This window comes from Pleurodeles waltl, chromosome 2_1 (genome assembly GCF_031143425.1).
Source record: "Pleurodeles waltl isolate 20211129_DDA chromosome 2_1, aPleWal1.hap1.20221129, whole genome shotgun sequence".
In the NCBI taxonomy this organism is placed as follows: domain Eukaryota; kingdom Metazoa; phylum Chordata; class Amphibia; order Caudata; family Salamandridae; genus Pleurodeles; species Pleurodeles waltl.
In genome coordinates this window covers 41,932,940-41,960,600 of record NC_090438.1, presented here as the reverse complement: position 1 = coordinate 41,960,600, position 27,661 = coordinate 41,932,940, and positions in this window count along the sequence as shown.

Sequence of the window (27,661 nt, the reverse complement as noted above, 5' to 3'; positions counted from 1 at the left end):
AGTAGAAGTCGAAGAGGGAGATGCAGAGTAACTCTGGTGAATTCTTGCAATTCGTTATCTGAGGAAAATCCCACAAGAGAGACCCTAAATAGCCCTCAGAGGAGGATTGGCCACCTGGTGAGGTAAGCACCTATCAGGAGGGGTCTCTTACGTCACCTGCTGGCACTGGCCACTCAGAGGCCTCCGGAGTGCCCTCACACCTCTGGATTCAAGATGGCAGAGGTCTGGAACACACTGGAGGAGCTCTGGGCACCACCCCTGGGGTGGTGATGAACAGGGGAGTGGTCACTCCCCTTTCCTTTGTCCAGTTTCGCACCAGAGCAGGGACTGGGGGTTCCCTAAACCAGTGTAGACTGGCTTATGCAAGGAGGGCACCATCTGTGCCCTTCAAAGCATTTCCAGGCGCTGGGACAGGCTACCACTCCCCAACCTTTAACACCTATTTCCAAAGGGAGAGGGTATAACACCCTCTCTCAGAGGAAATCCTTTGTTCTGCCTTCCTGGGACTGGGCTGCCCAGACCCCAGGAGGGCAGAACCCTGTCTGTGGGGTGGCAGCAGCGGTAGCTGAAGAGAAAACCCCAGAGAGGGAGCTGGTTTGGCAGTACCCGGGGTCCATAGTGTAGCCCCGGGGATGCATGGAATTGGCACCCCAATACCACATTTGGCATGGGGGGGACAATTCCGTGATCTTAGACATGTTACATGGCCATATTCAGAGTTACCATTGTGAAGCTACATATAGGTATTGACCTATATGTAGTGCACAAGTGTGATGGTGTCCCCGCACTCACAAAGTCCGGGGAAATTGCCCTGAACTATGTGGGGGCACCTTTGCTAGCGCAAGGGTGCCCTCACACTTAGTAATTTTGCACCTAACCTTCACTAAGTGAGGGTTTGCACACCCCACAATTGGCACACTGGTGCCCCTATATTAAGTCCCTAGTATATGGTACTTAGGTACCCAGGGCAGCAGCATGTATTGTGCCCATGCAAAATGTGTCTGCAGGCCTGCCATTGCAGCCTGCGTCAAAAGGTGCATGCACCCTTTCACTTCAGGTCACTGTAGTCACCCCTATGGTATGCCCTCCTAGCCCAGAGGGGAGTGTGCAGGTACAGGTGTGTGAGGGCACCCCTGCATGAGCAGAGGTGCCTCTGTGAACTCCAGCTCCATTGCACTGGACTGCGGGGAAGCCATTTTACCCGTGTACTGGACACAGGTCACTCTGTCCAGCTACATAATGGTAACTCTGAACCTGGGCATGTTTGGTATAAAAAATGTCGGAATCATACCCCAATGCTGGCAACAGTATTGATTGTATGATTCCATGTACTCTGGGGGCTCCTTAGAAGACCCCCCCCTCAGGTATTGCGCCCGCTATACCTGAGCGCTGCTGCCACCCTCAGACGGGTTTCTGCCCTCCTGCTGCTTGACCAGCTCAAGCAGGGGAAGGCAGAAAAAAAGATTTCCTGTGGGAGAGGGAGGCAACACTCTCTCTCCCTGGAAATAGGTGTGACCGCTTGGGAGCGGGGAGCCTCCCCAAGCCACCAGTATGCTTTGAAGGGCACACTTGGTGCCCTCCTTGCATAAACCAGTGTGTGCCAGTCCAGGGATCCCCGGTTCCTGCTCTGGACAAAGGAGGAGCACAATGGGTAGGGGAGGTCCAGAGTCCCTCTTGGGCGATATCAAACGAGAAAGACTACTTCCACAGCACACACAGATAGTGGTACAAGCATGGAATGAGGCAAATGCATTCCTGGGTTGGGGGGTTAGACTAACGGCGCTCAGCCCACTTTGGCACAGTGACCTGTTGGCAGAAGTAAGGGGCCTGACTGGGTTCAAACAGTGGGAACTGATAGGAATTGAACATTTGGGAGATGTGTGGAGAGGGTCAGCCATGGTCAAATTTGAAGAGCTCCGAGGTGAGTTTAGACTCAGGGAAACTGAGCACTTCTGATACCTTTGGTTGGGCCATGCACTCCAGAAACATACAGTAGAAGGTGAGGAGTTGCTGGATTTTTCCCCTTTGGAAGACAAGTTACTCACAAAACTCATCCCGGAGAAAGGGATCTCAGTGATCTATAAGAAATTAATGTATAATGCACCAGATGTAATGGGGGGGGGGTGAGAGAAGCTTGGTCTGAAGACTTGGGGCTCTGGATGACGAGGAATGGGGGGAGGCCTTGAAGGAACCTAGAGAAATACCCATAACGGCGAGATTCCGATTGAGCCAACTACGAATTCTCCATAGATCCTACTACACCAGGACACTTACACAAAATTGGGAGAGCAACCTCGCCATTGTGCCAGAGGGGCTGTGCTGAAGAAGGCATATTTTTTCATACTGTTTGGGAATGCCCCTTGATACAGGGGTACTGGTCCAAAGTGGGTCATGTGATGTCAAGGGTAGTGTACCCCTGGATGCTAAGACCTTACTGTTGGGGATACAGGGGAATGTCCTGTGGCTGCGATATCGGGTGATCTGGTGGAACTAGCCCTCGGAATCGCAAAACAAAATATCGCCAGGGCATAGGGCAGACCGCAAGTCCCAGAACTATCTGAGTGGGAAAAAGACTTCAATTGGGGTCAGAGGGCAGAGTGGGTGATATATAAAGGGAGGGGCTGCACTAAAATGTGGGGGGCATGGAGGGCCTAAAGAGGATCTGACTTAGGGGATGCATTTGGTGGGCATGAGGATCTGACTTGGGGGATGTATTTGGTGGGCATGAGGGGGGAGGGGAGGATAACTGGGCTCACTGAGGTCGAAATACCATGCTTGGCCGTACAAGCACCAATGTGATCGAAGAGAAGAGACCAGAATCAGTAACCTGGAGACATTTGGTCAGGGAAAATACTGTATGTAAATGTGTATCCTACCATGACGTTATACCCACTTGGTTAAATAAAACAAGACGATTAAAAAAAAAAAAAAAATCTGGACAAAGGAAAGGGGAGTGACCACTCCTCTGTCCATCACCACCCTAGGGGTGTGCCAGGAGCTCCTTCAGGTGGCCACTTGATTCTGCCATCTTGAATCCAAGATGTGCAGAGGCTCCTGGGAACATCTGAGTGGCCAGGTCAGACAGGCAACGTCACAGCCTCCTCCTGATAGGTGGTCACTTTGCAAGTGACCAAACCCCCTTTTAGGGCTATTTAGGGTCTACCTCTTGGGTCGGTTGTCAGATTCAACATGCAAGATTCCAGCAGGCTTCCTCTGCATTGTTTACTTCACCTTTGGCCACTTGGACTGCAACTGGACCCTCCAGGAACAGACAATCCTCAACTTCAACGACGACTCCACTCTGCAACATTGTTTCTCCTGCTCCTTCCAGCAACTGCAACATTTCCCCCGCTGTGCATCCTCAGAGGGCAGCGAGTCTTCAGTCTGCACAAGAAGTAAGAATGAATCTCCCTAGGAGTGAAGGAGTCACTCCCCTGCAGGCACCAACTGCAACAATGACCAGCTATGTGGATCTGCTCTCCTCTGGAACCGCATGGTGGTGGTCTGGAGTGTTCACCTTGGTCCTCTCTCCCAGCTGTCCAACTTGGGAAATGGTAAGCCCTTGCCTCCCCTTGCAAAACAGTACCCCTGTGCACTGCAACTCTTGCATCTACCAAGGCTTGTTCGCTCCTCCTCTAAGGGATCTTCAGGCTCCGTGTAGCCCCGTTCTCCAGTACTCCTTCCTGCAAAGCACAATGTTCTGCCTGCTGCTCCAGCGATGTGGAACTCCCCTTCAGGTGTCAGGCCTCACTGCAACTCTTGTGCCGGCTGCCAGTGGGTTGCCTGTTGGGGCTGCTTCCTCTTCTTGTGACTCTCCAAGCTGCTGAGGGTCCCCCCGGATTCTCCTTGGGTCGAGTACCCCAGACCTTGCTGGTCCTCTTCAGCCTTGCAAACCTTCTTATCCTTCTCTTGCATTTTCCAAGGCTTGTTGGTGGTTTTCAAGCACCACTGACCGACTGCATCTCGACCGCTGACGCGCAACATCACTTGCATCACTTCTGGGACTTCTGACTCCATCATGAACTGGACTTGATCCTCTTCTGTCAGGATCCACCTTTGGGTTCTTCCATTCTTGGTTAGGTCTTACATAAACCTTTTCCAAAGTCCTCCTGTTGATTTTGGGGAAAACCAGGTGCTGACCTCTGCTCTCCTGGTCGTTGGGGGTCACTCTGGTACTGACCTCTTGGGGTTCCTAGTTCCTCCAGCTCCCTTCTACTGATTCAACTTCCTTTGGTGGGGGACTGCTTTCACATTCCACTTTCTTAATATATGGTTTGGCCCTCCCCTATGGACCTCACTCTTTACTTATAGTTTTGTCAATGCTTTTCTTTAAATGCTCTTCACTGATTGCTAATGTGTATATAATAGTGTCTTTACTTGCCTCTAGTTGGGGGATTGCCTATTCAGTATTGTAATATTTGTGTTAGTATAATAAAGTACCTTTATTTTTGTAACACTGTGTGGTTCTTTCATGTGTGTACGTGCTGTGTGACTACAGTGGTATTGCATGAGCTTTGCATGTCTCCTAGATAAGCCTTGGCTGCTCATCCACAGCTACCTCTAGAAAGCCTGGCTTCCTAGACACTGCATACACTTCACTAATAGGGGATACCTGGTATAGGGTGTTAACACCATAGGTGCTCACCACAAACCAGGCCAGCTTCTTACAGTGTGCCCTGCGTTGTGGGTGGGGACCAGCTAGGAGAGGCCGATGTTCTTCAGGTTTGAGGAGCGAGGTGGAGTTGGCCTCATTTGTGTCTCCTACGTGGAATTTCAAGTCTCCCAAGAAGATGTAGTGGGTGGAGTCGATGGCCATGGGTGCGATTAAGTCTGGCATGGAGTTGCAGACTTTTGCACTAGGTCTGGCCATCATATGCCAGATTGCTAGCAGTGATAACCTCCGTGCATCAGGCAGGACTGCCAGCAGTAACATAAAACATGCTTTAACATTTTCAGATGCCTCAACTTGGGTATTTAATAGCAATAACAGCTGCAATGCCCCTGGTACAAAGGTTATGTTACTGGTCATAGGTCTGCCAAGCACCACATGATTTATCACTCAAATATCAACTTATCCATCAGTGCGTAAACCCCTCTTTACGCACTGGTGAAAATTATGAATTATAAAGGTATTTAAAATCCCCCAAGCTGTGTAAAATTGTGGGGGGGGTCAACACACACCGAAATTTAACATGGAAAATGTGTACGGTATTTACCGTGGCATGCATCTGTGTTAAATACTAAAATCTGCATGTTATTTCCTGTATACTCATAATAGGCGTTATTTATCACACCAGCTAAATACCGAACCCAGTAGCATCATCATTTATCAGGGACGATAAATAACACCTCAACTCGTAATCAGGACCTCGCAATCCAATTCAAATCATGATTTGTGATGAATGAAATCTAAAGAAACGTAACACAGCGCAAAGAGCTCCATTGTATTATGTTCTTCAAGGTGTTCCATGGGTGATGCATGGGCGTTGTTGTGCACCTGCCCATGGTTTTTGATGCACATACATTTCTACAAAGACTAGTAGACATGGGCTTGGGCTGACGTAGCTTAGGCATCTGCACAAAAACTATGCTCACCACAACAGACACCCTTCACTGGCTGAAGGGTGCCTGAGTAGATGCTTGTGAGAAAGTAGCCTCTTTCTAGCCTTGTTACCCCCACTTTTGGCCTGTTTGTGAGTGTATGTCAGGGTGTTTTTCACTGTCTCACTGGGATCCTGCTAGCCAGGGCCCAGTGCTCATAGTGAGAACCCTATGTTTTCAGTATGTTTGTTATGTGTCACTGGGACCCTGCTAGTCAGGACCCCAGTGCTCATAAGTTTGTGGCCTATATGTATGTGTTCCCAGTGTGGTCCCTAACTGCCTCACTGAGGCTCTGCTATCCAGAACCTCAGTGGTTATGCTCTCTCTGTACAAATTGTCACTAACAGGCTAGTGACCAATTTCACCAATTTACATTGGCATACTGGAACACCCTTATAATTCCCTAGTATATGGTACTGAGGTACCCAGGGTATTGGGGTTCCAGGAGATCCCTATGGGCTGCAGCATTTCTTTTGCCACCCATAGGGAGCTCTGACAATTCTTACACAGGCCTGCCACTGCAGCCTGAGTGAAATAATGCACACGTTATTTCACAGCCATTTTCACTGCACTTAAGTAACTTATAAGTCACCTATATGTCTAACCTTTACCTGGTAAAGGTTAGGTGCAAAGTTACTTAGTGTGAGGGCACCCTGGCACTGGCCAAGGTGCCCCCACATTGTTCAGGGCAAATTCCCCGGACTTTGTCAGTGCGGGGACACCATTACACGCGTGCACTACACATAGGTCACTACCTATGTGTAGCTTCACAATGGTAACTCCGAATATGGCCATGTAACATGTCTATGATCATGGAATTGCCCCCTATATGCCATCCTGGCATAGTTGGCACAATCCCATGATCCCAGTGGTCTGTAGCACAGACCCTGGTACTGCCAAACTGCCTTTTCAGGGGTTTCACAGCAGCTGCTGCTGCCAACCCCTCAGACAGGTTTCTGCCCTCCTGGGGTCCAGCCAGGCTTGGCCCAGGATGGCAGAACAAAGGACTTCCTCTGAAAGAGGGTGTTACACCCTCTCCCTTTGGAAAATGGTGTGAAGGCAGGGGAGGAGTAGCCTCCCCCAGCCTCTGGAAATGCTTTCATGGGCACAGATGGTGCCTATTTCTGCATAAGCCAGTCTACACCGGTTCAGGGACCCCTTAGCCCTGCTCTGGCGCGAAACTGGACAAAGGAAAGGGTAGTGACCACTCCCCTGACCTGCACCTCCCCTGGGAGGTGCCCAGAGCTCCTCCAGTGTGCTCCAGACCTCTGCCATCTTGGAAACAGAGGTGCTGCTGGCACACTGGACTGCTCTGAGTGGCCAGGGCCAGCAGGTGACGTCAGAGACTCCTCCTGATAGGCTCCTTCAGGTGTTGCTAGCCTATCTTCTCTCCTAGGTAGCCAAACTCTCTTTTCTGGCTATTTAGGGTCTCTGCTTTGGGGATTTCCTTAGATAACGAATGCAAGAGCTCATCAGAGTTCCTCTGCATCTCTCTCTTCACTTTCTGCCAAGGAATCGACTGCTGACCGCGCTGGAAGCCTGCAAAACTGCAACAAAGTAGCGAAGACGACTACTGCAACTCTGTAACGCTGATCCTGCCGCCTTCTCGTCTGTTTTCCTGGTGGTGCATGCTGTGGGGGTAGTCTGCCTCCTCTCTGCACTAGAAGCTCTGAAGAAATCTCCCGTGGGCCGACGGAATCGTCCCCCTGCAACCGCAGGCACCAAAGAACTGCATTACCAGTACCCTGGGTCTCCTCTCAGCATGACAAGCGAGGTCCCTTGAATCCAGCAACTCTGTCCAAGTGACTCCCACAGTCCAGTGACTCTTCAGTTCAAGTTTGGTGGAGGTAAGTCCTTGCCTCCCCACGCCAGACTGCATTGCTGGGAACCGCGACTTTTGCAGCTACTCCGGCCTCTGTGCACTTCCGGTGGAAATCCTTTGTGCACAGCCAAGCCTGGGTCCACGGCACTCTAACCTACATTGCACGACTTTCTAAGTTGTCCTCTGACGGCGTGGGACTCCTTTGTGCAACTTCGGGTGAGCACTGTTTTACTCTTCTTCGTAGTGCCTGTTCTGGCACTTCTGCGGCTGCTGCCTGCTTCTGAGAGGGCTCCTTGTCTTGCTCGATGCCCCCTCTGTCCCCAGACGCAATTGGCGACATCCTGGTCCCTCCTGGGCCACAGCAGCATCCAAAAACCCTAACCGCACGATTTGCAGCTAGCAAGGCTTGTTGGCAGTCTTTTGGCGGGAAAACACTTCTGCACGACTCTCCACGGCGTGAGGGATCCGTCCTCCAAAGGGGAAGTCTCTAGCCCTTGTCGTTCCTGCAGAATCCTCAGCTTCTACTGTCCAGTAGCAGCTTCTTTGCACCCACAGCTGGCATTTCCTGGGCATCTGCCCATCTCCGACTTGCTTGTGACTTTTGGACTTGGTCCCCTTGTTCCACAGGTACCCTCGACTGGAAATCCATTGTTGTTGCATTGCTGGTTTGTGTCTTTCCTGCAGAATTCCCCTATCACGACTTCTATGTCCTTTGGGGAACTTTAGTGCACTTTGCACTCACTTTTCAGGGTCTGGGGGTGGGCTATTTTTCTAACCCTTACTATTTTCTAATAGTCCCAGCGACCCTCTACAAGGTCACATAGGTTTGGGGTCCATTCGTGGTTCGCATTCCACTTTTGGAGTATATAGTTTGTGTTGCCCCTATCCCTATGTGTCCCCATTGCATCCTATTGTAACTCTACATTGTTTGCACTGTTTTCTAAGACTATACTGCATATTTTTGGTATTGTGTACATATACCTTGTGTATATTTGCTATCCTCATACTGAGGGTACACTCTGAGATACTTTGGCATATTGTCTTAAAAATAAAGTACCTTTATTTTTAGTATATCTGTGTATTGTGTTTTCTTATGATATTGTGCAAGTGACACTAGTGGTACTGTAGGAGCTTCACTCGTCTCCTAGTTCAGCCTAAGCTGCTCTGCTAAGCTACCATTATCTATCAGCCTAGGCTGCTAGACACCCTATACACTAATAAGGGATAACTGGGCCTGGTGCAAGGTGCAAGTACCCCTTGGTACTCACTACAAGCCAGTCCAGCCTCCTACATTGGTTGTGCAGCGGTAGGATAAGTGCTTTGAGACTACTTACCACTCTTGTCATTGTACTTTTCATAAGAGAAAAATATACAAAACAAGTTCAGTGTATGTACACCTAACCAAAAATGTTTGCATTTCCTCTTTTCACTCTTTTCTAAGTGCTGAAAAGTACCTCTAAACTTTCTAAAAGTTCTTAAAAAGTTTAAAAAGTTATTTTTTTTCTCTTTCTAAAAGTTCTGAAAAACTTTTTCTCACTTTTTCTGTCACTTAAACTCTTTCTAAAATGTCTGGCACAGGCCAAACTGTTGATCTGTCCAAACTTGCATATGATCACCTTAGCTGGAAAGGAGCAAGGAGTCTCTGCGTAGAAAGAGGTTTGAGTGTAGGGAAGAATCCTTCTTTGGAATTATTGCTTAACATGCTTAGAGAACAAGATAAGGCCAGAAGGGCCCCATCTGTTGAAAAAGTAGCTAATGGTTCACAATCTGATCCAGGGACTCCCCTAGGAAAAGATTCAGGGAAGAAACTTCCTAGCCTGCCCATTACTAGACAGCCTAGCATAGTTGGTACTGATGTAGAGTCACACCATACAGATAGTGTTGTCTCACATCTTAACAAGAGTATTCCTTCTCACCACAGTAGAAGTGAGGTTTCTGTTAACCAAGCTGTTAGGATGCCTTCTGTAAGGGATAGGTCTCCTTCTGTCAATTCTCATCATACCTCTGTTTCAAGACATGTCCCTCCCACCAACCCTGATGACATAATGTTAGAAAGGGAGCTCAATAAGTTGAGAGTGGAACAAACCAGACTGAAGCTTAAGAAGCAACAGCTGGATTTGGATAGACAGTCCTTAGAACTAGAGAAGGAAAGACAGAAATTGGGTTTAGAAACCCATGGTGGCAGCAGCAGTATTCCCCATAGTCATCCTGCAAAAGAGCATGATTCCAGGAATCTGCACAAGATAGTTCCCCCTTATAAGGAGGGGGATGACATTAACAAGTGGTTTGCTGCACTTGAGAGGGCCTGTGCTGTACAGGATGTCCCTCAAAGGCAGTGGGCTGCTATCCTATGGCTATCATTTAGTGAAAAATGTAGGGATAGGCTCCTTACTGTGAAAGAAAGTGAAGCCAATGATTACAAAGTTCTTAAGAATGCACCCCTGGATGGTTATGGCTTAACCACTGAACAGTACAGGATAAAGTTCAGAGAGACCAAAAAGGAGTCTTCACAAGACTGGGTTGATTTCATTGACCATTCAGTGAAGGCCTTGGAGGGGTGGTTACATGGCAGTAAAGTTACTGATTATGACAGCCTGTATAACTTGATCCTGAGAGAGCATATTCTTAATAATTGTGTGTCTGATTTGTTGCACCAGTACTTGGTGGACTCTGATCTGACCTCTCCCCAAGAATTGGGAAAGAAGGCAGACAAATGGGTCAGAACAAGGGTGAACAGAAAAGTTCATACAGGGGGTGACAAAGATGGCATTAAGAAGAAAGACGGTGAAAAATCTCAAGATAAGCATGGGGATAAGGGTCAAACCAAAGATCCCACTTCTAATCTTAAACACTCTTCAGGGGGTGGGGATAAAAAAAATATTCCTCTTCTTCTCAACCTACACAATTTAAAAAGCCTTGGTGCTTTGTGTGTAAAAACAGAGGCCATAGGCCAGCGGATAATTCCTGTCCAGGTAAACCCCCTGAGCCTACCACCACTAATACATCAAGCTCTAGTGCCCCTAGCAGTAGTGGTACTAGTGGTGGGACTGCTGGCAACAGTCACGTTAAGGGTGTAGTTGGGTTCACTTATGGGTCCATAATAGAAACTGGGGTAGTCAGTCCCAAGACAGTTTCTGTCACACCTAGTGGCATTGGCCTTGCCACACTGGCTGCTTGTCCCCTTACAATGGATAAGTGCAGACAGTTTCAATAAATGGTGTTGAGGCCTTGGCCTACAGGGACACAGGTGCCAGTATCACTTTGGTGACTGAAAACTTAGTGGCTCCTGAACAACACATCATTGGACAACAGTATAAAATTATTGATGTCCATAACTCCACTAAGTTTCTTCCCTTAGCTATAATTCAGTTTAGTTGGGGTGGAGTTACTGGCCCTAAGCAGGTGGTGGTATCACCTAGCTTACCTGTAGACTGTCTCTTAGGTAATGACCTAGAGGCCTCAGGTTGGGCTGATGTAGAGTTTTATGCCCATGCAGCCATGCTGGGCATCCCAGAGGAATTGTTCCCTCTAATTTCTAATGAAATGAAAAAGCAAAGAAGAGAAGGCCTGAAAACTCAGGATCCCTCTCCATCAACAGGTAAAAAGGGTATCACAGTATCCCCTAACCACTCTACCATTCATGATACCATTCCTGTGGTGGGAGAAACCTCTCCTCGGGTGGCACCTGTTCCAAGGGAAGCATCAGCTGGCAAAGCTGTACTCCCTGAGGTAGAAGTACCTTTCTGTGGGATAACTAACATTGGTGAGAAAAAGAGCACCATTTTAGTTAACATGGAGCATCCCTCCAACCCTCCCAGAGAAACTTTAGTTCAGAAACTCTGCACTGCCTCACAACACTTAGGACAGCATCCCTGCCCTAGTGTGGAGCTCATAGGACAGCATCCCTGCCCTGCTCCAACCCAAGAGAAACAGCATCCCTGTTCTCTCTCTCAGCCATATGGACAAAGTTTTTGCCCAGCTATGGCTTTTCTGAGACAGCATCCCTGTCTGGCATTTCCATCACTACAAATAGGTTCAGTGGACAATTCCCACTGCTCTAAACTAAAACTTACTGATAGAAACTCTGAAAATACATCTTCACATTGTTGCTTAGCTCAAAAAAACTTCAAACAGGGTGGTTTACATCCCCACAGGGAAGTAACCATATAGTGGATGATAAAGGGAGTAACCAGTCTATTGCAGAGCTACTCTCTACTTATCACCTCTTAGACAATAAAGTCTCAACTGGCCAAGGTTAGCCTTATTGTCCTTCGTTTGGGGGGTGGGGGGGTGGTTGTGTGAGAAAGTAGCCTCTTTCTAGCCTTGTTACCCCCACTTTTGGCCTGTTTGTGAGTGTATGTCAGGGTGTTTTTCACTGTCTCACTGGGATCCTGCTAGCCAGGGCCCAGTGCGCATAGTGAGAACCCTATGTTTTCAGTATGTTTGTTATGTGTCACTGGGACCCTGCTAGTCAGGACCCCAGTGCTCATAAGTTTGTGGCCTATATGTATGTGTTCCTTGTGTGGTGCCTAACTGTATCACTGAGGCTCTGCTAACCAGAACCTCATTGGTTATGCTCTCTCTGTACAAATTGTCACTAACAGGCTAGTGACCAATTTCACCAATTTACATTGGCATACTGGAACACCCTTATAATTCCCTAGTATATGGTACTGAGGTACCCAGGGTATTGGGAAGAGGAGATCCCTATGGGCTGCAGCATTTCTTTTGCCACCCATAGGGAGCTCTGACAATTCTTACACAGGCCTGCCACTGCAGCCTGAGTGAAATAATGCACACATTATTTCACAGCCATTTTCACTGCACTTAAGTAACTTATAAGTCACCTATATGTCTAACTTTTACCTGGTAAAGGTTAGGTGCAAAGTTACTTAGTGTGAGGGCACCCTGGCACTGGCCAAGGTGCCCCCACATTGTTCAGGGCAAATTCCCCGGACTTTGTGAGTGTGGGGACACCATTACACGCGTGCACTACACATAGGTCACTACCTATGTGTAGCTTCACAATGGTAACTCCGAATATGGCCATGTAACATGTCTATGATCATGGAATTGCCCCCTCTATGCCATCCTGGCATAGCTGGCACAACCCCATGATCCCAGTGGTCTGTAGCACAGACCCTGGTACTGCCAAACTGCCTTTTCAGGGGTTTCACTGCAGCTGCTGCTGCTGCCAACCCCTCAGACAGGTTTCTGCCCTCCTGGGGTCCAGCCAGGCTTGGCCCAGGATGGCAGAACAAAGGACTTCCTCTGAGAGAGGGTGTTACACCCTCTCCCTTTGGAAAATGGTGTGAAGGCAGGGGAGGAGTAGCCTCCCCCAGCCTCTGGAAATACTTTCATGGGCACAGATGGTGCCCATTTCTGCATAAGCCAGTCTACACCGGTTCAGGGACCCCTTAGCCCTGCTCTGGCGCGAAACTTGACAAAGGAAAGGGGAGTGACCACTCCCCTGACCTGCACCTCCCCTGGGAGGTGCCCAGAGCTCCTCCAGTGTGCTCCAGACCTCTGCCATCATGGAAACAGAGGTGCTGCTGGCACACTGGACTGCTCTGAGTGGCCAGGGCCAGCAGGTGACGACATAGACTCCTTCTAATAGGCTCCTTCAGGTGTTGCTAGCCTATCTTCTCTCCTAGGTAGCCAAACCCTCTTTTCTGGCTATTTAGGGTCTCTGCTTTGGGGATTCCCTTAGATAACGAATGCAAGAGCTCATCAGAGTTCCTCTGCATCTCTCTCTTCACCTTCTGCCAAGGAATCGACTGCTGACCGCGCTGGAAGCCTGCAAAACTGCAACAAAGTAGCGAAGACGACTACTGCAACTCTGTAACGCTGATCCTGCTGCCTTCTCGACTGTTTTCCTGGTGGTGCATGCTGTGGGGGTAGTCTGCCTCCTCTCTGCACTAGAAGCTCCAAAGAAATCTCCCGTGGGCCGACGGAATCGTCCCCCTGCAACCGCAGGCACCAAAGAACTGCATTACCGGTCTCCTCTCAGCACGACAAGCGAGGTCCCTTGAATCCAGCAACTCTGTCCAAGTGACTCCCACAGTCCAGTGACTCTTCAGTTCAAGTTTGGTGGAGGTAAGTCCTTGCCTCCCCACGCCAGACTGCATTGCTGGGAACCGCGACTTTTGCAGCTACTCCGGCCTCTGTGCACTTCCGGCGGAAATCCTTTGTGCACAGCCAAGCCTGGGTCCACGGCACTCTAACCTGCATTGCACGACTTTCTAAGTTGTCCTCCGGCGGCGTGGGACTCCTTTGTGCAACTTCGGGTGAGCACCCTTTCACTCTTCTTCGTAGTGCCTGTTCCGGCACTTCTGCGGGTGCTGCCTGCTTCTGAGAGGGCTCCTTGTCTTGCTTGACGCCCCCTCTGTCCCCAGACGCAATTGGCGACATCCTGGTCCCTCCTGGGCCACAGCAGCATCCAAAAACCCTAACCGCACAATTTGCAGCTAGCAAGGCTTGTTGGTGGTCTTTTGGCGGGAAAACACTTCTGCACGACTCTCCACGGCGTGGGGGATCCATCCTCCAAAAGGGAAGTCTCTAGCCCTTGTCGTTCCTGCAGAATCCTCAGCTTCTACTGTCCAGTAGCAGCTTCTTTGCACCCACAGCTGGCATTTCCTGGGCATCTGCCCATCTCCGACTTGCTTGTGACTTTTGGACTTGGTCCCCTTGTTCCACAGGTACTCTCGACTGGAAATCCATCGTTGTTGCATTGCTGGTTTGTGTCTTTCCTGCAGAATTCCCCTATCACGACTTCTATGTCCTTTGGGGAACTTTAGTGCACTTTGCACTCACTTTTCAGGGTCTGGGGGTGGGCTATTTTTCTAACCCTTACTATTTTCTAAAAGTCCCAGCGACCCTCTACAAGGTCACATAGGTTTGGGGTCCATTCGTGGTTCGCATTCCACTTTTGGAGTGTATGGTTTGTGTTATCCCTATGTGTCCCCATTGCATCCTATTGTAACTATACATTGTTTGCACTGTTTTCTAAGACTATACTGCATATTTTTGGTATTGTGTACATATACCTTGTGTATATTTGCTATCCTCATACTGAGGGTACACTCTGAGATACTTTGGCATATTGTCATAAAAATAAAGTACCTTTATTTTTAGTATATCTGTGTATTGTGTTTTCTTATGATATTGTGCAAGTGACACTAGTGGTACTGTAGGAGCTTCACTCGTCTCCTAGTTCAGCCTAAGCTGCTCTGCTAAGCTACCATTATCTATCAGCCTAAGCTGCTAGACACCCTATACACTAATAAGGGATAACTGGGCCTGGTGCAAGGTGCAAGTACCCCTTGGTACTCACTACAAGCCAGTCCAGCCTCCTACAATGCTTCACAGCATAAAGTGCACCGGCGCCGGGAGGGAGCTGAACAGTTCCACATCATCGCACGGTTCTACTCTCCCCCATTTACGCAACGCAGCTACGTCACTTGCTGCGCTGCTTGATCTATTTGTACATCGCTCGATATTGCAGGAAGGGCACATTTTTAAACACGTTTTTTCCATAGCTTTCCCCAAGCAAGTCATTCTTATAGGACCTGGGCCGAGGCTCTCCAGTGCGATCCATTTTCAGTTGGTGTTGGTCGGTATGCTTGATGCAGCAGCATCGGTCTTCAGCTCCCCAGTCCTCTGTTGAAATATTCTGGGCTGAAGCTTTAGCCGAACACGTCACGCCAAAGGCAAGTCTGTGTCCAGCAGCATTTTGGGGAGGTACCATACATATGCCACCTCTAAACCAAAAGCACTTCTGAAAAAAACAACTTGTAACAGTCCAAGCCCAACGCAAGGAGGCAGGAGTGTGCACGGCATGTAATCTACAGCAATGTGCTGTAAGCATGTACATATCATCTAATGCAGAGAAGAAAATGTTGATTAAAAATAATTATATAATTCACTTACCTAGTGTACATCTGTTCGTGGCATGCAGTGCTGCAGATTCACATGTTATGATATCTAGTGTTGGGCTCGGAGTGTTACAAGTTGTTTTTGTTCGAAGAAGTCTTTTCCAAGTCACGGGATCGAGTGACTCCTCCTCTCTGTTACAGTGCGCATGGGCATCAACTCCATTGTGAGATTGTTTTCCCGCAAAGGGTGAAGGAAGGAGTGATAGAGTACAAGAATATAGAGAGATGTCCATGCAAATGTATCTACATATGAACAAATAATAAACAAATGACTACAGGCTTCCGGGGAGGACGGAGGGTGCATGTGAATTCTGCAGCACTACATGCCATGAGCAGATGTACACTGGGTAAGTGACATTTTCCGTCCAATGGCATGTGTAGCTGCAAATACACCTGTACGCATAGACTACAAAGCAGTTCATCATCCCAAAAATAAGCAGTGGCTAGCCTTTAGGAGTTGAAATTGTTTGCAACAGTGTTCGTAAGACAGCTTGGCCAACATTGGCCTGTTGCTTTGAAAATACATCTACACAGTAATGTTTTGTAAATTTATGAGGAGTAGACCATGTGGCAGTTTTACATATATCAGAAATTGGTATGTTTCCTAAGAATGCCATAGACACAACTTTCTTTCTTGTAGAATGTGCTCTAGGTGTGATCAAAAGTTGTCTTTTTGCCTTAATGTAACATGTTTGTATGCATCTAACAATCCAACTTGCTAACCCTTGTTTAGAGATAGGCTTGCCTTTATGTGTTTGCTGAAAAGCAATGAAAGGTTGTTTTGTTTTCCTAAAATCTTTAGTTCTATCTATATAGTACATAAGAGGTCTTTTGAAATCTAGAGTATGAAGGGCTCTTTCTGCAACGGAGTCAGGCTGTGGAAAGAAGACTGGCAATACCACTGTTTGGCTGATGTGAAAATGAGATACGACTTTTGGGAGAAATTTAGGATTTGTTCTAAGTACAACTTTATGTTTGTGTACTTGGGAAAAAAAGGTTCCTCAAGAGTGAATGCTTGCAGTTCACTAACTCTTCGTAATGAAGTAATAGCTACGAGGAAGGCAACCTTCCATGTTAGAAATTGAATTTGACAAGAGTGCAGGTGATCAAAAGGTGGGCCCATGAGTCTGGTAAGTATGATATTTAGATTCCAAGAAGGGACAGGTAGTGTTCTAGGTGGAATAATGTCTTTTGATCCTTCCATGAAGGCTTCAATAACAGGAACTCTGAATAGAGAAGTGTGCTGAATAGTCTTTAAGTATGCAGAAATTGCAGTAAGGTGAATTTTGATGGATGAAAAAGCCAAATTAGATTTTTGCAAATGAAGTATGTAGCATACAATATCTTGTATTGATGCTGTAAGTGGATCAGTGTTTTTAGATTGACAGCAGTAAACAAATCTTTTCTATTTGTTAGCATCACATTGTCTAGTAGTAGGTTTACGTGCCTGTTTAAGCACCCCATACATTCTAATGGGAGTTTTAGGTATCTAAATCCTATGACTTCGGGAGCCAAATCGCAAAATTGAGAGCACTGGGATTAGGGTGGCTGATTTGACCTTTGTTTTGTGTTAACAAATCCGGTCTATTTGGGAGTTTGGAATGAGGTACTACAGACAAGTCTAGGAGTGTTGTGTACCAATGTTGTTGTGCTCACATCGGAGCTATGAGTATCATGGTGAGAGAAGTCTGACGCAGTTTGTTGACTAGAAAGAGAAGGTGTGGGAGAGGGGGAAAAGCGTAAGCTAATATCCCTGACCAATTGATCCATAGAGCATAGGCCTTGGATAGGGGATGTGGGTGTCTGGATGCAAAGTTTTGGCATTTTCTGTTTTCGCTTGTTGCCAAAAAGTCTATTTCTGGTGTTCCCCATTTTTTAAAGTACTTTTGAAGTACCTGGAATTGAATCTCCCATTTTGTTGGTGATTTCTGCTTACGAGATCCGCCAGCTGATTGAGTATTCCTGGAATGTATTCTGCTAACAGATGAATGTGATTGTGAATTGCCCATTTCCATATTGTCTGAGCTAATAGGGACAGTGGAGAGGAATGTGTCCCGCCTTGTTTTCTGAGGTAATACATGGTCGTCATGTTGTCTGTTTTTAGCAGAACAATCTTGTGTTTGCGAAGGGGTTGAAATGCTTTTAGGGCAAGAAATCCAGCTAATAATTCTAAATGGTTTATGTGAAATTCCTTCTGATTGGAATCCTATTCCTCTTGAATGGTATGGTTGTCGAGATGGGCTCCCAAACCTATCATTGATGCATCTGTTATTGTGGTCTGAGGCACAGGGTCTTGAAATGACGTCCCTTCATTAGATTGCTGCAATTCCACCATTGACGGGATGTGTGCGTTTGGTGGTCTATCAACACTAGGGGGGTCATTCTGACCTCGGCGGTAAAAGCCGCTTACCGCCGGTCAGAAGACCGCCACAATACCGCTGCGGCCGCGGTCAGCCGCTACGGACATTCTGACCCACAACTGCCAAACCTCCAAAAATCCGACCTCCATTGCAGTCCGCCACATCAGCGGCCAGCGATAAACTGGAGATGACCAAACCTCCACCGCCACGCCAACAGAAATACGCCCATGCCATTACGATCCACAAATCCACGCGGCGGTCTTTCAAACGCGGTAGTCCATTGGCGGTACACACCGCCGCGGTCAAAATACACACACCTTTACAAAACACAGCCACATTGGACAAATTGAAATACACACACCTGATACACATACAAACAACACTCCCACACATCCAATACAATATAAAACACACACCCACACCACCCACAAACCCCTACAACCAAAAATCAGAGACGAAGGAGAGAGAGACACAACAGAGAATAGAGAGCCAGGCACACAGAGGCACACTACAACATCACACACACCACATAGTAGCACAAAGCACCACACACCAACACACTCATCAACACATACACCACCCCACACCTCATCCACACCACCCCATGGCACCACAAAGACACCCACGCTTTACGGATCAAGAACTCAGGGTGATGGTGGAGGAAATCCTAAGAGTGGAACCCCAGCTTTTCGGCTCACAGGTGCAGCACACCACCATAGCAAGGAAGGCGGAGCTATGGCAGCGGATCGTGGACAGGGTCAACGCGGTGGGACAGCATCCCAGAAATAGGGACGACATCCGCAAACGATGGAACGACCTACGGGGGAAGGTGCGCTCGATGGTGTCGCGACACAACATCGCGGTGCAGAAGACTGGCGGAGGACCCCCACCCACCCCACCAGAATTCACAGCATGGGAGCAAGAGGTCTTCAACATCCTGCACCCTAACGGCCTCGCTGGAGTACCCGGAGGAATGGACTCTGGTAAGTCCTATCTCATATACTTCATCCCCCCCACCCCACCAGCATGCCAACCCACACCCACACCCTCACCCCCAACCCCCCATCACACATCATCCCTGAGAATGTTTCCCTAGCACAACCCACCCAACCCCTCACCAACCCTTGCATGCCACCACAAACATTGGACACCCATTACCTAAGCATGACCACTGCACATACCCATCCCCCCACAAACCACCCTCAACACCACCCACAAGGAAATGCCTGCACTGGGGGACAAGGGCACCCATAAATCGCACGTTATTTCACACACAGAACAATAACCATACTCTCTCACCCCATGCAGGACCCGAACGCCAACACACCGGTCAGGAGGGTCCTCAAATGTCCATCCCACCCCCGGAACAGGCCCCCAGTGATGACAGCAGCTCTGTCGACCTGGAAGCTGATGACCAGCCCGGACCATCGGGGACCTCTGGGCAGTGGGTTCCCCAAACACAGACACAGGCCACAGCAGACCCAAACCCCCCTGGGAACAACAGCACAGCTCCCACCCAGCGGGCCCATGCCTCTGTCTCTAGGACAGGTCAAGCAGCGGTGTGTCTGCCACTACAGGGCACCCAGGCTAACCCAACACCCCAACAACAACAGGGACCTGGGGGCAGTGGGAGTGGGCACACCGTCCAGGGGACACAGGCCCAGTCAAACAGGGCAACTCGGAGGGCTGCCGTGCGACAGGGGGGGAGGAGAGGCCCAGGGAACCCACTCTCCAAGAGGCCCTCACTACCATCATGGGAGCATACCACCACTCCCAAGAGACGATGGCGACGGTACTGGCCAGGTTCACCGAGATACAGGCACAGCAGGAAGAACGCTACATGGGGTTCAGCAACCAACTCACCACCATCGCCACCGCCATGGGGAGCATGGTCCAGGCCCTCAACAGGATAGAAGACACGTTGCGGGACCATGTGGCACCACACAGGGCCACTGTCACTAGCCAGGAACAGCCTACCACCTCCGCCGGCGCTAGTGGACAGGAGGCCCACTCACAACGACAGGCCACAAGAACCCCACCTCCTGCTGAAGAACAACCACCCCGCAAGAGGAGCCTAAGACCCAAAAAAAACCAGAGTAGCATGCCAAGACCACCGCCAGCATGAGATACCCCCAGAAGTCATCCCACTGTCCCACATTGCCACCCTGTCCAAACTCATACAGCCCCTGCTCCATCCTTCCACAGGCATATGGACAATACACCTGTCAGACTGAGAACTGGACTCTGCCATGGACATTACTCCCTCCCCACCCATCCCCGTTTTCATATAATGTACCATTATCTAAGCACACAAAATAAAACATTTATTGCACAGAAAACCGTTTGGAGTCATGCTGTAATCTCAAAAAATTGTACAACACATAACAGTTCACAATATATGATGTCAGTTAGTGATGACAACATACCACTGTCAATACGCTGTAGTACATGGCCAAACCAAGCAGAAGTCGGGCTATGAGTCATTAAGCACTGAGAAGGGAAGGGAAAAAGAATATGTTATTTAAAAGAGCTGGGGGGAAATACATAAAGTTGAGATGCATGAGGCTCCAAGTAAATGGGAAATGGCGTGGCTGAACCTTACCTGTGTGCTACTGAAAATACTGTTGTATGACAGCTTCCCTGTTGTCTGTTTCCTCACCGTCGTCTTCCTCCTCTTCACTCCCCACAGGCTCCACGGCTTCTACGACACCACCATCTGGACCATCCTCCTGCAGGAAAGGCACCTGGCGTCGCAAAGCCAGATTGTGAAGCATACAGCAGGCCACGATGATGTGGCACACCTTCTTAGGTGAGTACATTAGGGATCCACCTGTCATATGCAGGCACCTAAACCTGGCCTTCAGGAGGCCGAAGGTCCTTTCTATGACCCTCCTAGTACGCCCATGGGCCTCATTGTACCGTTCCTCTGCCCTGGTCCTGGGATTCCTCACTGGGGTCAATAGCCACAGCAGGTTGGGGTAACCAGAGTCACCTATTAGCCACACACGCTGTCTCTGTAGCTGTTCCATCACATAGGGGACGCTGCTATTACGCATAACATAGGCGTCATGCACTGACCCAGGGAACATGGCATTAACATGGGAGATGTACTGGTCTGCCAAACAGACAACCTGCACATTCATAGAATGGTAGTTTTTCCTATTTCTGTACACCTGTTCATCGTCATTTGGGGGTACTAATGCCACATGGGTCCCATCAATGGCAGCAATGATGTTGGGGATATGTCCAAGGGCATAGAAATCACCCTTCACTGTAGGCAAATCAGCCTCTTCTGGGAATATGATGTAGCTCCTGATGAGTTTCATCAGGGCAGACAACACTCTGGACAGTATCTTTGACATTCCAGATGACATGGCCACTGTTGTCTGGAATGAGCCACTTGCAAAGAAATGGAGGACTGATAGAACCTGCACTAGAGGGGGAATTCCTGTGGGTTGGCGGATGGGTGACATCAGGTCTGGCTCCAGCTGGGCACACAGTTCATGTATAGTGGCTCGGTCAAGTCGGTATCGGAGTATTATATGGCGTTCTTCCATTGTCGACAGGTCAACCAGCGGACGGTACACAGGAGGATTCCTCCTTCTCCTCGCAAGTCCCTGCGGACGGTGCCTAGGAAGGACAACATGGAGCACTGAGTCAATCAACTCACAGGTACGTACAAAACAGCTTGCACAGTACACGAAAATTTCTTGATTGCTATGTTTGTATGTGTGCAAAAGCAAGGCCTAGGCCTGTGTGACGCAGTAGAATTTAAGCAATGTGGGCCCTTGAAATGGCGGATGCCTGACCTGTGAAGTGGGACAATGGGATGTGAGGTCAATGCGCTGGCGTGGCACACTGTGGCGGTATGCGGTCGAAGACCGCTGTAGAAGTCGCATTGGTTAACATTGAACCCTATGGGATTCAGGAGCCAATGACGATGTGCGCCGGCGGTCGCGGTACGCCCCGCGGCGGTACGCACCGCCGCGGGCGTGACCGCCATTTTCTATCTGCTTAATCACTCGAGACCTGATCATCCACAGGAGAGGACCTATACTGCAAGTGCTGCTGTGAACTCGGTCTGGAAGTGACGATGGCTGCTGCGACTGGGGAAAGGGCCCCTGCCTTCACGTCTGAAGAGTTGGAGAAACTTGTGGACGGGGTCCTCCCCCAGTATGCGCTACTCTACGGTCCTCCAGACCAACAGGTGAGTACACTGAGTGCACATTGAATGGGTAATGCCTGTGTGGAGTGGGGTGGCTGTCAGTTGGTGGGGTGGGGAGAAAATGAGGAATGCAACGCACGACTGATGAGAGTATGGGCCACATGGCAAGGGTGGGGAGGGGGGGGCATGTACTCCAAACATGCAGAAATGTGACGTTTTCTCTTTCCCACCCTGTACTTGTCAAACAGGTGAGCGCCCATCAGAAAATCGATATTTGGCGTGCCATCGCCAAGGAAGTCCGGGCCCTGGGGGTCTACACCAGACGGGGCACCCACTGTCGGAAGAGGTGGGAGGACATCCGCCGCAGAACCCGAAAGACCGCCGAGTCACTGCTGGGGATGGCCTCCCGACCTAGGAGGGGTGCCAGTCGTACCCTGACCCCCCTGATGTCCCGGATCCTGGCGGTGGCCTACCCTGATATGGATGGGCGCTTGAGGACATCACAGCAGACACAAGGGGATGAGTATCAGCACATTCTCCTATCTATACGCGCAGTGGAGGCATCTGGGTGGGGGAGGAGGGCTGTGGGTGACAGTAGGCCAGGGCGCTTTCTGTAGTGTAGTCCCCTCCCTTAGACATGGCCCTGTGGCCCCGCCCACCACCTCTGTAGGGTGCCAAGTGCAGCTATCCATGGTCCAACATCACCCATGAGCGCGTCTGTTGTCCCTAGACCTGTTGGCCTAGTCAGAAGTACAGAGTAGTGTACCCCAAGTTCGCGGCTTAGTGCATGAGGCACCTGTGTCTGTCCTCTCCGCCAAGGCTATTGACAAGGCATGCACTCAACTTTGTTTTCTTTCTCCCCCCACCCTTATTCTTTCTTTCCTGTGCATTAGCATCATCAGGCGGAGGAGAATTGGCGTCGGAGCACGAGGGAGCTGCAGGTCACCAGGCCCCGGTGGGCACTGACACAGACACCGAGGGCACCAGTGATCCGGAGGGCGAGGGGAGCACCACAACGGGGGCCGGTGGAGACACCAGCGACACGGACACGTCCTCGTTTGGGAGCTCCTTAGCGGGGGCGGCATCATCTGTGCCCCCCGCAACAACAGGTACAGCCGCCACCCAGCGCACCAGCACCGCCCTCCCAGCAGCCCCTCAGTCTTCGCTCCGTGCCCGTTCGCCCAGGAAGGCGCGCGTCTCCTTCGCCCCAGGCACCTCAGCCCCCCCTGCCTCTGTTACCCCTGCTGCCCTCAGTGCGGAGCTCATTGACCTCGTGAGGACGCTCATTGTTGGGCAGACTACCCTTTTGAATGCCATCCAGGGGGTGCAAAGGGAGGTGCAACAGAGCAATGCCTACCTGGAGGGCATTCATTCGGGTCAGGCTGCCCATCAACGAGCGTTCACCTCTCTGGCCTCAGCACTGACGGCAGCCATTGTCCCTGTCTCCAGTCTCCCTCTTCTAACTGCCTCCAGGCTTTCTCTGTCTCCTGTTCCTCAGCCTATCCCATCCACACCATCTGACCAGCCTGCACACACCTCAACACCCAAGGCCAGCTCATCCAAACATAAGCACCACAGAACACACAAGCATTCACCCAAGCAACACCCAGTTGCAGACATACCAACAGTCACTACCACCTCTGTGTCCCCCACCTCCTCGTCTCCCTCCTCCCTCCCTGTGACGTCTCCACTCACACCTGCATGCACACCAACATCAGCCAGTTCTTCCATCACCAGCACACCCTCCACTACAGTCCTCACACGTGCAGTCACCACCCCCACTGCCATGTACACGTCCCCTGTGTCCTCTCCCACTGTGTCTGTCACCCCCTCTTCCAAGACACATAAACGCAGGCAGACACCCATACAACAGCCAACCACCTCACGACAGCCTACGTCTCAGTCACCTGCACCCAAAGACAGCACACCTGACTCTCCAACAACCACGTCCTCTTCCTCCACTTCTATCTCCACTACTCCTACCCTTTACCCTGGTCCCAAGAAATATTACCTCACAACTGTTGACCTCTTTCCCTCCCCTGACCCACCCCCTCCATCTGGGAAAAGTCCCAAAGGCACCTCAGCCACCACCAGCCCAGCTTCCAAGGTACAAGTGGTGCATGGAATATGGAGTCCACCCTTTGGCGGCAGTGACACGTCACTGAGCAGCAAGGGGACTGGCAGCCCCCCCCCCAGGCAAGAGGACCCGGAAGGTGAAGGGCCGCCGTGAGCGGACTGAGACGGCTGCCCCCAAGGAGGGGACTCCGGCCACTTCACCTGCCACAACAGCCAGGGGAGGCAAGGGCCCGAGAGCCCCATCTAAGGAGCGGAAGGGCAGCAGGGCGGAGAGGCCAGCCAGCAGGAGCGCGGAGCAGGAGGGCCCCACACGCCCCATCCCGGCTGCAAGGGACGACACCAAAGGGCCCAGGACTCCGTCTCCGAAGGGGCCTGACACTGCACGTTCGGAGGGCGAGTGAGCAGGTTGTCCAGGCCAAGTCTGACTCCCTACACTGACTGGAAGAGCACCGCTGAACAGGGCCCCGCCGTGAAGACAAGCACCGCTGAACAGGGCCCCGCCGTGCAGACAAGCACCGCTGAACAGGGCCCCGCCGTGCAGACAAGCACCGCTGAACAGGGCCCCGCCGTGCAGACGAGCACCGCTGAACAGGGCCCCGCCGTGCAGACGAGCACCGCTGAACAGGGCCCCGCCGTGCAGACGAGCACCGCTGAACAGGGCCCCGCCGTGCAGACGAGCACCGCTGAACAGGGCCCCGCCGTGAAGACAAGCACCGCTGAACAGGGCCCCGCCGTGAAGACAAGCACCGCTGAACAGGGCCCCGCCGTGAAGACAAGCACCGCTGAACAGGGCCCCGCCGTGCAGAAGAGCACCGCTGAACAGGGCCCCGCCGTGAAGACAAGCACCGCTGAACAGGGCCCCGCCGTGAAGAAGAGCACCGCTGAACAGGGCCCCGCCGTGCAGAAGAGCACCGCTGAACAGTGCCCCGCCGTGAAGACAAGCACCGCTGAACAGGGCCCCGCCGTGCAGAAGAGCACCGCTGAACAGGGCCCCGCCGTGAAGACAAGCACCGCTGAACAGGGCCCCGCCGTGCAGAAGAGCACCGCTGAACAGGGCCCCGCCGTGAAGACGAGCACCGCTGAACAGGGCCCCGCCGTGCAGAAGAGCACCGCTGAACAGGGCCCCGCCGTGAAGACCAGCACCGCTGAACAGGGCCCCGCCGTGAAGACCAGCACCGCTGAACAGGGCCCCGCCGTGAAGACAAGCACCGCTGAACAGGGCCCCGCCGTGAAGACCAGCACCGCTGAACAGGGCCCCGCCGTGAAGACAAGCACCGCTTAACAGGGCCCCGCCGTGAAGACAAGCACCGCTGAACAGGGCCCCGCCGTGAAGACAAGCACCGCTGAACAGGGCCCCGCCGTGAAGACAAGCACCGCTGAACAGGGCCCCGCCGTGAAGACAAGCACCGCTGAACAGGGCCCCGCCGTGAAGACAAGCACCGCTGAACAGGGCCCCGCCGTGAAGACAAGCACCGCTGAACCGGGCCACGCCGTGAAGACAAGCACCGCTGAACAGGGCCCCGCCGTGCAGACAAGCACCGCTGAACAGGGCCCCGCCGTGAAGAAGAGCACCGCTCCGCTGGCCACCGCCGTCTCAAGCACCGCTCCGCTGGGCCCTTCATCTCAAGCACCGCTCCGCTGGGCCCTTCATCTCAAGCACCGCTCCGCTGGCCACCGCCGTCTCAAGCACCGCTCCGCTGGGCCCTTCATCTCAAGCACCGCTCCGCTGGCCACCGCCGTCTCAAGCACCGCTACGCTGGGCCCTTCATCTCAAGCACCGCTCCGCTGGCCACCGCCATCTCAAGCACCGCTCCGCTGGGCCCTTCATCTCAAGCACCGCACCGCACCGCTCCGCTGGGCCCTTCATCTCAAGCACCGCTCCGCTGGCCACCACCGTCTCAAGCACCGCTCCGCTGGGCCCTTCATCTCAAGCACCGCTCCGCTGGCCACCGCCGTCTCAAGCACCGCTCCGCTGGGCCCTTCATCTCAAGCACCGCTCCGCTGGGCCCTCCATCTCAAGCACCGCTCCGCTGGGCCCTTCATCTCAAGCACCGCACCGCACCGCTCCGCTGGGCCCTTCATCTCAAGCACCGCTCCGCTGGCCACCACCGTCTCAAGCACCGCTCCGCTGGGCCCTTCATCTCAAGCACCGCTCCGCTGGCCACCGCCGTCTCAAGCACCGCTCCGCTGGGCCCTTCATCTCAAGCACCGCTCCGCTGGGCCCTTCATCTCAAGCACCGCTCCGCTGGCCACCGCCGTCTCAAGCACCGCTCCGCTGGGCTCTTCATCTCAAGCACCGCTCCGCTGGGCCCTTCATCTCAAGCACCGCTCCGCTGGGCCCTTCATCTCAAGCACCGCTCCGCTGGCCACCGCCGTCTCAAGCACCGCTCCGCTGGGCCCTTCATCTCAAGCACCGCTCCGCTGGGCCCTTCATCTCAAGCACCGCTCCGCTGGCCACCGCCGTCTCAAGCACCACTCCGCTGGGCCCTTCATCTCAAGCACCGCTCCGCTGGGCCCTTCATCTCAAGCACCGCTCCGCTGGGCCCTTCATCTCAAGCACCACTCCGCTGGGCCCTTCATCTCAAACACTGTTTATGGTTCACTGTGCCCACCATGCCTCCTCCTTGACCAGTGGAGACTGTCATCCACCTGATGGACTGTGGCTTTGCACTCCCCAGGATGGTACAGTGGGCAGCCCACCCACTGTAGAGTCTTGTGAGACTGTGGCTTTGCACTCCCCAGGATGGTCCAGTGGGCAGGCCACCCACTGTAGAGACATTGAGAGACTGTGGCTTTGTACTCCCCAGGATTGAACAGTGGGCAAACCACCCACTGTAGAGACTTGAGAGACTGTGGCTTTGCACTCCCCAGGATGGTCCAGTGGGCAGCCCACCCACTGTAGAGTCTTGTGAGACTGTGGCTTTGCACTCCCCAGGATGGTACAGTGGGCAGCCCACCCACTGTAGAGTCTTGTGAGACTGTGGCTTTGCACTCCCCAGGATGGTCCAGTGGGCATCCCACCCACTGTAGAGACATTGAGAGACTGTGGCTTTGTACTCCCCAGGATTGAACAGTGGGCAAACCACCCACTGTAGAGACTTGAGAGACTGTGGCTTTGCACTCCCCAGGATGGTCCAGTGGGCAGCCCACCCACTGTAGAGTCTTGTGAGACTGTGGCTTTGCACTCCCCAGGATGGTACAGTGGGCATCCCACCCACTGTAGAGACATTGAGAGACTGTGGCTTTGTACTCCCCAGGATTGAACAGTGGGCAAACCACCCACTGTAGAGACTTGAGAGACTGTGGCTTTGCACTCCCCAGGATGGTACAGTGGGCATGGTGGCTCCTCGTGGATCTGGCGTCGTGGACTCATGTGGCTGTGGTGCCCCCCCCTTCCCTTCCCCCTGAGGTGCCTGTAGTTTTTACATCAGATGCCCCTGCAGTGTTCTCTCCAAAGGACTCAGGTCTCCTGTGTGGGCTTTGCCCTTGTGTCGCTACACTGTGGCCCACGGACTATTCTATGTACTTTGGTTGTACAGGACTGTTTGCCTCGGTTCTCCATGGCAGTGTATATAGTTTGATTTCTGTATATATTTTTTACATAGTAGACGTATATTTGTCCGAGCCTATTATTTACATAAATTCATCCTCACTATTTACTTATGTGTTTGCATTTTTCTGGGGTGTTTGGGTGGTGTCACTG